The sequence below is a fragment of the Melanotaenia boesemani genome, chromosome 1 (genome assembly GCF_017639745.1).
Source record: "Melanotaenia boesemani isolate fMelBoe1 chromosome 1, fMelBoe1.pri, whole genome shotgun sequence".
Taxonomy (NCBI): Eukaryota; Metazoa; Chordata; class Actinopteri; order Atheriniformes; family Melanotaeniidae; genus Melanotaenia; species Melanotaenia boesemani.
The window spans coordinates 35,096,115-35,110,066 of NC_055682.1; the positions used below are offsets into that span (position 1 = coordinate 35,096,115).

General features: G+C 38.7%; 1 protein-coding gene across 2 annotated transcripts in view; it reads right to left on the reverse strand.

The window, feature by feature from the left end:
* Nucleotides 1-8,104, reverse strand: part of LOC121640266 (myocyte-specific enhancer factor 2A-like) — a 65,688-nt gene extending 57,584 nt beyond the window's left edge. For both annotated transcript variants that reach the window (XM_041985984.1, XM_041985972.1), the window contains exon 1: nucleotides 7,986-8,104. The gene's annotated coding sequence lies outside the window, so the exon portion shown is untranslated. The remainder of the gene's footprint in view (nucleotides 1-7,985) is intronic.
* Between the last annotated feature and the right edge of the window lie 5,848 nt (nucleotides 8,105-13,952).

The window sequence follows — 13,952 nt, forward strand, 5'->3', positions numbered from 1 at the left end:
TTTACTGGAGAAGTTGAGCAATGAAAATGGACAGAGACTTTTCAGAAAGTGAAGCTGTAGCAGATGTTAAAGTTGAACATGATGACACAGACATGTTTCTGTTGTCTGGAGATACTTTGGTTTACAAAGTTTAGACGTGGACCACCTACATTGTGGAGCTAAAGCTGTCTCCAGAGGCTGCAACACGTGCAATTTGCTGCACAAGCTAAGCCACAAACATGCTTTGGAGTACCAAGAATATATCAAACTTAGGGCACATTCACATTATTGCCGTTTGGGCCGCTTTAAACTAAATCTGATCCACTTTCACAGATAGTATGGACTGTCTGGAGTCGTGTGAATGCACATTTGCACTCTGGTACAGATGAAAGAAGCAAACTCTGGTCCACTTGAAAACAGGGGGTCTTGGTTCACTTGCAAATGAACCCTGATGCAATCCACTTGAAAGCAAACAGCAAACTGAAAACAAACGGACCATCATGTGAACAAGAGAGGAAGTGATGAAGAGCGCATCAAAGAGCAACAGGTAGGATATCTACTGCTGCTCATGCTGAAAACCCCACAGTTTGAAAGCCAAAGTAAAAACAGAGACACAAACACTGCATAAAGTTTTTGCTCCATTGTTACTTGCAGTAAAGCAACCGTTTTCGTTCCTGGCCAATCAATGAGAAGGATTTTCTTAGTCCTTCTTATTGGTCAGTGGTCGTTTCAGGGAATATCGCCCCTTTTGACTATTTTGAAATGTGCATATTCAATAACCCTGACTTTTCCTAAAACTACCTGAATTTTCATTAAAACGAGTTGTAATATTTAGTATGTAAAGAACAGAAGAAATATAATCATAATCCAGCCACAGGTGGTCATTTTAACCACTCGGGATTTTGCAATGTTCTACTTTTAGATTCCCGTCATTCCGGATCGGATAATGTGGAAGTTTTCTGTAAATGGTGGTTTGCAGAGAAGAATCAATGCTGTATCTTACCTTGCAGGAATAAACGTCCATGTAATCAAGTAGTGCACTGAAACCCAGCAGCTCATAGGGGAACGTCCTTTATTAGCCAGAAATATTTTGGCCTACTCTCCGCATCGCAGTCGTATCAACCACATGCACGCTGCAGCCATGTGTGAAGCACCACGTGCACGTGGAAGGGCAAGAATATTTAAGGCGGATTTATGCTCGTGTGGTGTCTGCGTAACCATCATAGGCTTGATGTAGCTCCGCAGAGGCTCTACGCTCACCTCTTCCAGACCTGACGTGCAACCCGGCTACGCAGACGGTTACGTGGTGGTACTCCCTTGTGATTGGTCAGTTTGGGATCATGTGTTGCCGGATATCTGGATCTTCTCACTGAATTTGTGTGTGTGGTAACCACCAAAAAATACTGGAGTCCATTGTTGTTTTAAACCTTAAAATACCTACCGCATTGAAGTGAACCATCAAACAAAGTCTGACCTGGTGAGTTTACTGACCGATACCACCCCTGCTTCCACCTTCAAGTTAGGAGGAGAAACTGCAACACGACACCAAAATGACGCGCATCCCCTACGCTCGAGTACGAGAGCAAACTTACCAGCATCAGCTAAAACCGTAAACGACCGCACGCAGACGTCGCACGAGTATAAATCTGCCTTTACACTGTCATGACATTCAACACTATTTACTATGAGGCTAAACAGCTATTTAGAAGTCCCAGCCAGCGCAGATCATGCCTCTTCAGCTGATCACTCATTACGCTGTCAAGTAATCTGAAAACGCTGATGGCCTACAAGATTATTTTATAACAACTATAATTTCCTTTAGTGAACTCAGTAAAGTTTAAAACTTACCATGGTTTTGAAGCTGATGCAGCAGCACCAGCACTCTGCTAGTGGGCGAGTAATGCATGCTCTGCTTGTCTCCAGGAACAGAGAGCTGCCTGTGGATGCCTGTCTGTAAATCACGCCGATGCCGATTCTAGTAAACAACGCAAATATCGGCCTGATGTATTGGCCAGACGATGTATCAGTCGATCCTTAATAATAATCATGATAATCACTAAACTGTGATCATATCTCTGACAATGATAGTACCAAGAAAACCTATCATGCTGACATCGGCTGGAGTTGTCAAAAATTAGGTTAAGAAGATTAATAAGAACTTTACTGTCTGAATGTAAAGCTAGTTGAGTCTCAGAGAGAAAAAAAAAGTTGTGTGGTTGTTACTAAACTTTGAGATTATTGCTTCCAATTTATGTGTTCATATGCAGTTTTTTTTAGAAGTAACTTTAATATTAGCCGTTGTTTTACTGCCTTGCACATACTTTTACTCCTTTTTATTGATCCCTGTAACAAGCTTAAAAGTACAATTTTGCTTTGTAATTGATTCTTCATGCTGTTACCATGCACGTTTACCACTACACTAGAGAGTCAGTATATGCGATTTTTAAGTTGAGATTGGTTATTTTCTTTATTATTGCTGCATATTGTTGGTATAAACAGCAGCAAAAAAAAAATCCTACTATGAACCAGCTCTGTGTTTGGGGTCCCATCCGCCCCCTAACTCTCATGGAAAAACACCTTTTCATTTATTTATTGTCCAGACGTGGGCAGTGACAGACACATAAGGGCTGTAATTAGAACAACAGACTTTATGTTGGTTTGTTTTTTAGCTTAGGTCTCTACCAATTCACGAGAGGAGATATTAAGCTATTTAACTCATAGATAAACCACTTTAGTCACAAGCTACCATTAAGTGCATTAAAGTTGTAATTTTTATTAACATATTTATTTATTTTCATGGAAAATAACTAACTCCCTAACCATAGAAACTGGTTAGGGAGTTAAGAGTGCTTTACTTACATTTACAGGAATTATAGACTCTTTACCAACTGCCCTCTTCATAATTTGACTTACTAGCCACAGAAAAACATCAACAAGCCTCACTGTGTAGCAAAATAAAAAATATCTCATAATCTCCAGCAGACTGGACAGTATCCAGGATGTCTTAGTTTGGTAAGAGGTAACTGAGGATGGAAGAGTTTATTCATCCCATATGCTCCTCGTGGTCTCTGCAGACTGACGGGGTGACAGTGTAACCGTGACCTGATTACCTGTCCCCTGAAGCCTGTAATCACTAAAGCCAGCAGACAGGCAACGCTGGTCGGCTGACAGGGAGGATAATCGAAGCTGATGGTACAAGCTGCGAGCTCCACTAATGAAATATGAAAATAAAAAACAGGCAGGAGTGATGAAGACGGATGCCTGAGCTACGGAGCCAGCATTTTTAAAGATACGTCTGCTTTTAGATGACAAAGTAGAAACTATAAAACAAAAAATACAAAGAATAAATACATTTCTTTTTAAAAAGTAATTTATTACTTAGTATTGCGGTATAATACCTGGCCAAAAAAAGTCACCACATGGGTTTAATTAAGAAAATAGGTACAAGCCTAGGATGCAATTGGTTAATTACTGCATGGGCCATTATCTTTCAGCTGACAACAAGTTATTTAACCCCAACTGTTTCAATGAAAAGTTTCTCATTTCTTAAACAGCTATGTGGAAAGACACATCCCGTGGTCATAGAAAAGAATGCATGAAGTCTGTTTCAGAAGGGTCAAATCATTGGCATCAAGCAGAGAAAACATCTAAGGAGGCACAGAAACTACTAAAACTGGGTTAAGAACTGTCCATCGCATTATTAAATACTGGACGGATAGCAAGGAGCCATCGTCTTCCAGGAAGAAATGCGGTTAGAAAAAAATCATGAATGATGGTGATCACTTAAACATTTAGGGAAATCAAATCGAAGAAAAGTAAAAGTAAAACTCACGACTATGTTTAATAGTGAAAGTATGAACATTTCCACATGAACAATTCAAAGGGAACTCAAGGAATTGGGATTGTACAGCTGTGTAGCCATAAGAAAATCACTAACCAGTGAGGTTAAACGGAGAAAAAAGCTTCAATTTTCTAGGGAGCATAAAGACTGAACTCTGGAGCAATGGAAGGTCATGTGGTCTGATGAGTCCAGATTTACTCTGTTTCAAAATAATAGAAGCATCATGGTGAGAAGAGAAGCAGATGAAGTGATGCAGCCATCATGCCCAGTGCCTACAAGCCTGTGGGCGAGCCCCCTTAGTTGCCTGTGGGGGTAACTATGATCTGGGCTTACTACCTGGATATACTGAAGGACCATGTTATTCCATCAATGGATTTTTTTCTTCCATGATGGCACGGGCATATTCCAAGAAGACAAATAGTGAAAGAGTGGTTCAGGGAACAGGAGACATTTTCACACATGGATTGGCCACCACTGAGTCCAGACCTGAACCCCATGGAGAATCTTTGGGATGAGCTGGAGAAGGCTTTGCGCAGTGGTCGGACCCTCCATTATCAGTACAAGACTTTGGTGAAAAATTAATGCAACTCTGGATGAAATAAGTCTTTTGACATTGCAGAAGCTTATCAAAATGATGCCACAGCAAATGCTGCTGTAATCAAAGCTAAAAGCTTTCCAACAAACACTGCAGCAGTGTTTCTCCTACATTATGGTGACGGGGCTCTCCATCCTCCCTATGAGACCCACCGCCCCGCCTACGAGGTCAGGTTAATTCATTTTGACCTGGTTTTCTATACAACGTCAAGTCCCAGCAGAACTCATTTCAGGTTCCATTTCCTCTAGAACAGGTTTATACTGATGTCTGATGTTATTTGTTGGATTTACATGGCAGCAGGCCATAGCCACTCAGTGCAGCGGACAGAGCACACGTCGGAAAACATGTCAACCAGCTGAAAATTAGACAAAAATATCAGGGTTTTAAAAACTCTACCAGGAAAGTGAAGATGGACACACTCGTGCCAGCGTGGAGCAGCCAATGTATTTCTCCTGCTGGGGTGTTAAGCCGAGAACGTCCTGTACATCGAGGGAACGTAAACAGCTGAACGCCACCGTCATTGTAGTTATTTCTGTGTCGTACTTCGACTTAAAATTGATCCAATATTATTTGTTGGTTTTATTAACGGCATTTGAGATCTGTACTTTAAGAACATTTAGCACGACTCCACTGAATGAAACGATTTTTAATCAAGGAATTTTTTTCTGTACTGAATGTTTTTCTCTTTGTTTTCCAAAGCGTGAGCTGGGAGATGATGTTTCACACTGACTGGAGCTGAAGGTGGGTAAATCTGGGAGGCACTAACAACCAATTTCGAAACAAAGAAAATATGAGGCACCAAGAGGACAAATAAAGAAACACAGACAACAACTGTAAGTAACACTTACCCCAAATTTCCACCGGGTGCGTGTACGCCGCTTTCCGGCTGCGCTACAGTTTCGTTCTGACCTCCGCGGCAGGTCAATCCACACTGGAGCGTGTCAAATGCGGAGCGCCCACGAGTGCAGTCCACCTAGCTGGATCCGCGAGATCACGAAACCACAGGAGAAAAGGAGAATCTTGTGATCCGTAGGATAAACGTCTCATCGTCCATGATGAGAAAAAAAAAAAAAAAAAAAAAACTCTAAGACACCCAGACCGATTAATGACGTAATGTTTAAGTGGTTAGTCAAGCACAAATCTGCACGCAGGATTTTATTTTGAAATTTACTGGAAGCTTTTACACTGCCCCCGTGTCTGATTTCCTATCTGAACTGCTGAGCTTGATGCGTTCTGGATGCGTGCTCTGTCAAAAATAGACTCGGGGTGTATGTTTAGTGGAGAGCTGCAACAAGACTCTTCTGGGACGCACCGCAACGCATCCGGTGTGACCCAAACTAGTGATTAAAACAACCATGGATAGCTGCAGAAGTCGCGGCTCAGCCATGATGCAGCGCACACGCCCCCAGTGAAAACTGGCCTTTAGGCTACGTTCACACTGCAGGCAAACGGGGTTCAAATGCAACTTTTTTGCCCGTATGTGACCCAAATCTCATCTTTTTATAACAGCACAAATCCAATATTTTTAAATCCAACCCTGGCCACTTTCATATGAGGTACTAAATTGGATACATATCCGTTTTTTTTCAAAGTGACCTCAGTCTGAACGGTCATGTAGCATTTCTGATTTTTCTGTCATTTAAATGAGACATCCATCACAATTCTGCATCGGAGGAGGCGGGACACATTAATATCACAATATAATTTTGTCGGCTTCGACTGAAACAACTTAAAAACTGAAACACATATGCTCATGTGTGGCATCCATGTTTACTTCTGTAAATACAGAGTGCTGCGTGTAACATCATCTTCCTCTGCACATGCAAGTCATTTCAGGACCGTAGTCTGTTCACTGGAGTCTGATGGTGGTCACAGTAAATTATAATGTGAGCAACCACGCAAAAAGAAAATTGTATCTGATCAAAGAAATCTGGATTCAGCATGAAGACCTGCAGTGTGAAAGTAGCCTTAGTTTCACTCAACCACAAAGCAGATCTTTGTCCATGTCACCATCTGTCTTTTCCACAACAACACAAAGCTCCATGATCAACAACAGCAACGACACAACCATGAGCAGCACGTAGTAAGATAGTTGTGAGTCCGCCCCCTAGTGGCAGCAACATGCTACAACACGCTATAACATTGCATTTGCAGAACTCTGATGCAGAGAGAACATTAACGTATGTCCACAGCTTAGTGAGAGATTACGGTGGTGAGATGGGATCAGTCCCGAAATGCTATAGCTGGGTGAGTTGTACCATCAAATACTAGTATGTGAGGTTTGATCAACATAGATTATTCTGCTAAAGTAAGCCCGCTTTTACACGTCTATAGCTTTCCATTATTTTGATGGCAACTGAACACATCAGGTGTGAATTGCCCCGAGTGCATCTTCAACAGAAAGCACTCCCACAACTGGAAATGCAGGAATGAAGTTGTGGGGGAATCTCATCTAGAGTGGACAGGTGGCTGGACATGATGCAAAAATCCAGCAATAGAGAATGTCCGTTTTATTTTTTTATTTATTACTGAAGATAGAAGATGAGGCTCATAGCTGTGTTGATGTTAGTATCACATGTATTTGTATGTATTTGTACATAGCTCTCAAGAAGTCAGTACAAAGCAGCATGACAAAAGAACATACTATGCTTTTCTACCAGTCACATCAGAAATACATTAGACTCAGTAAAATGGAGTTCAGCTTAAAGCTCTTAGTAAATGCAGTTTGTGAAAATTCAGATATCCTGAAAAAAAAAACACTGATCACGACTCAAAAGTAAAAGTATTTTTCCCTCTGTAAATCTAATATTTGGTGGTTAGGATAGGTTAAGTTGGATAAAGAAAAAATCATCAGGATGTTGCTTCTCACTCTTTGTGGCTGCTTTACTGTCTAAATAATTTACTGATAACACAGATAATCTACAGATTGCAGAGGAAAAGGACGAGCATCTCTAAGAAGGCAATTAAAAATGTATTACCAGTTAAAAACTGACTGATGAGGAAAATCATTCAGCCAGATTCCCTTACACTTCCTCGGAAACATAAATATTACATTAATTTTGTGATGATATTTAATCAATTAAAGTATATTGTATTATTCTTTCTGGTTTTGGTTACTTGTGCATCTTTTAAAACTGCCAAGGAAATATCGCACCTTGTTTATTTAGCTAATTGTATTCACAGAGAGGATGCAGTCAAAGTAACAGCGAGCAGCCTATGCAGCTACAACCTGCTAATGCTTTTAGAGTTAGCAAAAGTTTATGAAGCTCAATCTCCTCAAGGGGACTTTACACAGACATGAACAATACACCCACAGTACAGCTCATAACCTCAAAAATTATAATAGTTATTTATTTCCTTTACGCGGTTACAAACAACACAGAAAAACCAGCTTGACAGAGTAATGTACGCGCTGGAGGTAATTAAAGAGTCAAATAGAAACAAAGCAAGAATAACGCAACACAGGATGAAGTGTAGGGGCTTCCCTCCTTTTCAGTCCCTCCAACACAGCAGCAGAAAGACAGTAAACACACCTCCACTCATAAAGACAGATGTGTTTACTTCACTTACCCCTCTGTCCTGCCTGAGCCTCTACAGATGCGGGCTTTTTATCAGTGAGTGCAGCAGAAGAGACGCCAAAAGACCAGAGTCGCTTTGTTTAGGAAACTGACAAACTCCGGGCGACCAAGAGCTGTGGCTCCTCCCACCGCAGCGCGCGTTGGACTACGTACATGCGCACGAGCGGAGAGATCAGAGCGCCGTTTTGATCTACTGTCTTTTCCCGTGTGGTTTAAGCTTGTCTGAATGAGTAAAACATAAGAGATTTTACTTCTAATATACACAGAAAGAGTAGATGAGTTATTCATGAGTGAAAGGCTTAAGTACACGAGGGGCTCTTCAAGCTACAGATGAAGGAATGTACTGACCAAGAGCCACAATAAGTAAGGGCTGGTCTAGAGAATCTTTGATGGGGGGGCACCAGGCTGGGGTACAGTCTGGAAAAAAGTGGCACATGTAAAGATGTGCAAAACCTTTAAAAATAATTGTGTGTATTTCTGTGAGTTTTTAAATGTTTACAAGTAAATTGGCCCACTCATGTAAAAAAGTTAAGCTGAAGTCAATCCCAGTAGCTACCAGGTGTGAGGCTGGCTACACCCTGGTCTGGTCATCAGTCTATCACAGAGCCAACATAGACAAACAACCACTCATGCTCACTCTTAGGGGCAGTTTGGAGACACCATTTATCCTAATGTGTATGTCTTTGGGCTATGGGAGGAAGCTGGAGAGAGCCCACGCATACACGAGGAGAACATACAAGCTCCACACAGACAGGCCGCACCAAGAACCTTCTTGCTGTGAGGCAATGATGCTAACCACCACACCACCCTTCAGCCAGATTAATTTGTATGGCACATCGTATTTTTCAAGACAACTCAAGTTGCTTTACATCACACATTAAAAGTATTACATTAAAAGCAAGGCTAAAATAGAAAGAAACAAACAACATGCTTAAACAGTGAGATATTCATCATCATCATCCCTGCCAATGCACATATGCAAAAAAATACATTCAGAAAGAAAAATAAAAGGAAAAACTCCCTATCTTCATAAATTTGGTGGCAAATAAAATAGTTTTCAGACCCAATTTAAAAAAACTAAGTTTTGGATCAAACTTCAGGTCTTGTGGTAGTTTGTTCCAGATATTAGACGAGATTAAACTAAATGTTTAGTTTGAACTTTAGGGATGGAAAGCAAACTTGACCCATATTATTTTAGAAGTCTTAGTGGCTCATCAGAAGATCAGATCTATATTTTTGACTAGAGCGATTCAGAGCCCTGTGCACCAGCAGCAATATTTTAAAAGCAATTCTTTGCCTCACAAGAAGCCAGTGCAGAGATCTGAGAGCCGGAGTGACATGTTCCCTTTTTTGTGAGGACACGAGCAGCAGTGTTCTGGATTAGTTGCAGGAGTCTTACTGATTTTTTTAGAGACCTGTAAAAGCACCATGTCAAGACTAATGAAAACAAACTGATGAAGTTTTTCTAAATCATTATGAGCCATGAGCCCTCATATTCAGGATATATTCTGGTGGTGGTAAAAGACTGATTTGGTTCCTGCCTTAATATGACTTAAAATTTAGCTAAATGTTAAAAAGTATAAGATTTCTGACTTGTTCAGTTATTTTAACATTGCAGTTTAAAGCTGGGCACTAGTGTTTGTTTGCTCACCTTTGTTTCCAAAAACAATAATACCAGTTTTATTTTTATTTAGCATCCGCATATTGACCTCACTGAGGAAGTCACTTAAGCTTTGCAAGTCCCCTTGTAAGAGAGTAATATAGAATTCAGTGTCATCAGCATAACGCTGCTGTTGGCGCAAACCTCCTATCTCCAAAACTGTAATTTTTCAAAAAATGAAAAAAACTCTATGGTTTTGTAATAACTAGACATAATGTCATCAAACTTGGTATTGGGTTTTACATTGTATATCTTTGGTTAAATATTTATAAAACAATAGACAGACATAAAGGGTGACCAATAGTACAGATTTATGACGGAAAACAAAAATCATGAAATTTGGATAAAGGAGGTTTTTGCCCAACGGCAACGATAATTATTTTAAGAAATATTTAGGTTGATCTCATATGTCTTTAACCAGTACTATGTTAAGATTTGAGCTACTTCATTGATAATAGAAAAAAACACCTTTACCCCCAGTCAGAGGTTACATGTTATTATTTAATACCACATCTGGCTATCACATCTGGTGGTATTATGACTTTTACATCCTCTTCATGACATGTAAACTGCCTGAGCAGACTAATATTATTAACCATATAAGCATATATGCATGATCACCCGCAGGCAGAATTACATCTAAGTCTTCACAGGAAGTATTAATTTTATCACATTAGTGAGCCAATTTTAACTAATCCAGCAATGTCATATTTTATAAGGCTTTTTAGCATATCATAATGTTCCATATCATGAAAGGTCATGCACTCATAAATTAAATTTTACTTGACTGCATATTTATTTTCATTTCTTGACACTTTCTGCCTTCTACCATGTTTTATGTACCAAACAACGGAAGGAAAACATGTGGTCATTATGTCTTTCATATGCTTGTAGTTAGGCGTTTACCCAGGCAAAGGCCAGTTTACACTAGACTTGTGTAAATTTAATTGTATACACTTTAGGTGGCACCTGGGGGGAGTCAAGTTTGAGGGGTCGTCTGTGCACCTTCAGGCCATCCCTTTGGCCGGATCCTTGTCAACAAATAAAAGAATGAATGGGTAAATGAATGGATGAATAAACAACTAAATATATAAATAAAGTAATGAATCAATTTAAGCATCTTAAGAATCGAGAGACTCATATTTCAAAGGGAAAAATGACAACAAATAAATTATAATACAATCCCAATAGAAATAACTCTAAAAAGAGCAAATGTAACAAACAGAAGTCTTGACACACACATAAAACTACCGAAAGCCACAAAGTATCCAGAACAAGGTAACATAAACAAAACAACAACAAATTAGCTCTAAGGGAAACAAAATGGCCACTCAAGGTAAAAATAAGCTACACAGTGATACATCAAACTACCATATCCCAGTGAGACAAGAAAAGAACCACATAAGACTAAACACTGACAAAGAGATGAAAAACTACTATCTACACCTGAACCAACCACAAAGAAACTGAAACAGCTGCAGAAGAAGGAAACCAAAAGAGAAAAAACCACTACCTTATCGTGCAAAACCCTTTAAAAGAAGATATATAAACAGCTAAAACTATTCAACTTAAAAAGGGACAACAGAAAATTTAGCATCAGTTTTAGTCTATAGAATTTGGCTGTGGTAGACCTTGTTCACATATTAATGATAAAAATACAATAAATCTGGTATGTGATCATAAAGAACCTGGGCTCAACATATTAAAACTGTTGAGACAAGATGTTTTTAGATAAATTCACAAAACAGCATGTGAGTTTTCTTCGTTGCAAGCACAGGCACACAATAATTGATTCTTTGATATTTTATTTAATCTTTGCCTGAAGGAGAGGAAAAAAGCTTGTGATTCTGAGGTCACTGGTTCAAATCGCTGCAATAGCTGAGACAGTCCTCTTAGAGCATCTGTTTTCCTAGAGGACCCCCTTCATGCTAACACTAAAAATCTGGTATCTACCATTTATTACCATGTGATACATTAAAAATATTATAATGGGGTTTTCCGCTTCTAGGTATCTATTAGTGGACAGAAGACAAGTATCAGATTGTGTTTAACAGGATTTTGAGCAAAGTTTGTACCATAAATTGAAGCAAAATGTCTCAGAAACTGTATGTAACATATATTTCACTTTGAGCTCTTTTGGGTTAAATCAACAACATACATCCTTACTTTTTCTCATAATAGGGACAATGTGTGGATGTTGATCACATTTGCTCTGAATGTTCAAAGCCTCAGGGACCCCCTGTGCTCTTTATGGGACCCCTTTGGGACTATGCAGTGCTACACTCTTTATTTTGGCCATACATGCACATGAGGTTTTGAGCTAATTGCTGGAATCCTGACTGTACCAGCAAATCTAAAAGGGAGAGCTTCATTATACATACAAGCTGACATGCATGTGTCTTTTTCTGTGATTTACAGCACAACCTTATGTTTATGTTGCTTATTTCACCTCCAGTTAAAATATTTTCTTTTATTCTTGTGCAGAATTGGTGCTCATGAGACAGCAAAGCCTGGACAACACCTAACCCTGCATGAACCTCAGTGTTCTGTTGCTGCAGATAGACCATCACAATGAAAAAAAAAACAAGTGCAACGCTGCATGTGATCAGATCAGTCTCCACAGATAAAATAAAACATGCCCTCTGAGCATGTCTTTTATTTCTATCTGTTTCCAGGTTAAATTAAATAATTAATTCCATGCACCAATAATAGAACTTATTTCTTATCCCTCCAAAGGCAGAAAAGGAAAAGGAAAGCTTGTGGTGCCATCATGTGTCCTTGAGCCAGATGACACCTAAGGTACCGACTGTTGAGTCATGTTTCTAGTGTTTGGATTGAACTCTGTTTTACTGATATTTAAATATGAATAATTTCACAGTTTCTAGTCAATTGTGCTGTCATCTCACAGTTAGAAATTGGTCTTCCTTGACCAGTTCCTGGTGTGAAAGGACTAGATCTGCCACACTCTGTGATGATTGATAGACAGCTAATTCTACTCTGCTTTGATTCATATACAATTTTCAAGTAGAAAACACACACACGCACACACACACACACCGACATGAATTGTCCATATAAAATGTCATTTGTATCAATGAAACAAAGTCATACCAATCTAATTATTCCCGTCTTCATTGTGGTGGGTTTACACACCAACTTAAAAAATTAGAATGGAACAAATCTGCAAAGCTTAGAATGGAGTTACTAATGAATGAAAATCTTTTAGTTCCATGTTTTTTTGGTTTTGTGTGTTTCCATCTGCTGAATTGCTCTTTATGCACAGTTATAATCAGTTAAGATTAGGCAATAAACTAACATATACTAACTAAACTAACAAATAGCTTAAGTTATTTTCCACCTTTTTTAGTTAATTTCTCTGCATAAAGGGACAGGTGTGAGCTGAAAGATTGGATTAGCTTATAGCATGCCTTTTCAGAAGTGAGCAATTCTTCTCTCTCTCTCTCTCTATATATATATGTACAAAGATATATATATATATATAATGCATAGCCCTAAGGTGTGCACCAACAGGAGGTGTGAAGATGGAGTGGGAAGATTTTTTAAAAGGGGAATTGAGCTAAAGCAAAGCTAGTAATACTAGTAATGTGTTTTATAATTTCAATTACACAATAAAAGTCAATGTTAAAAAATTTCCTAAATTTGTTATAATTGTATGTAAGCAACAACACTGTAATATGTCAACAGTCAGTAAACAAAGCATGGTATACAATTTCCTATATTTATTATTATTATTTCAAAAGGTTGTGCCATCATGTATTATCACACAGTAGAATGGTCGAATGGAAAATAAATAAAATGTTTTAAATATACAAAACAGATCACATCCACTTCTGTGACTTATAAAAACCTAGGAAAATAACATTGTTTGTGTGTTTTTGTCAGCAGACTGGAGATATAAATACATCATTATTTACACAGTTTAAAACAGAAAATTAAAATGCTGCTTCCCTTACGTTGATAACAAATCTGATCTGATCTGTACTGTTCAGTTACACCTGATACAAACACACCAGTCCAGATGACAGTGTTACAAAAAAAAAAAAAACAAAAAAAACAAAACAAAACAAAACAAACAAAAACACATAAACAGTTTCTCATTTCCTAAAAATTTGTCTCTGTCATAAAAAAACTCTTGGTTTTAAATTACTTGTGGTTTAACCCTACATTTATTTCCTCATACAGTGAATGTTAAATATATTATTCTCTGCCCACAAGCAGATGACAAAAGCCTTCCTTGTTTACTCCGAGTCTGTTAAGCAATGAACACTTTGAACCAGA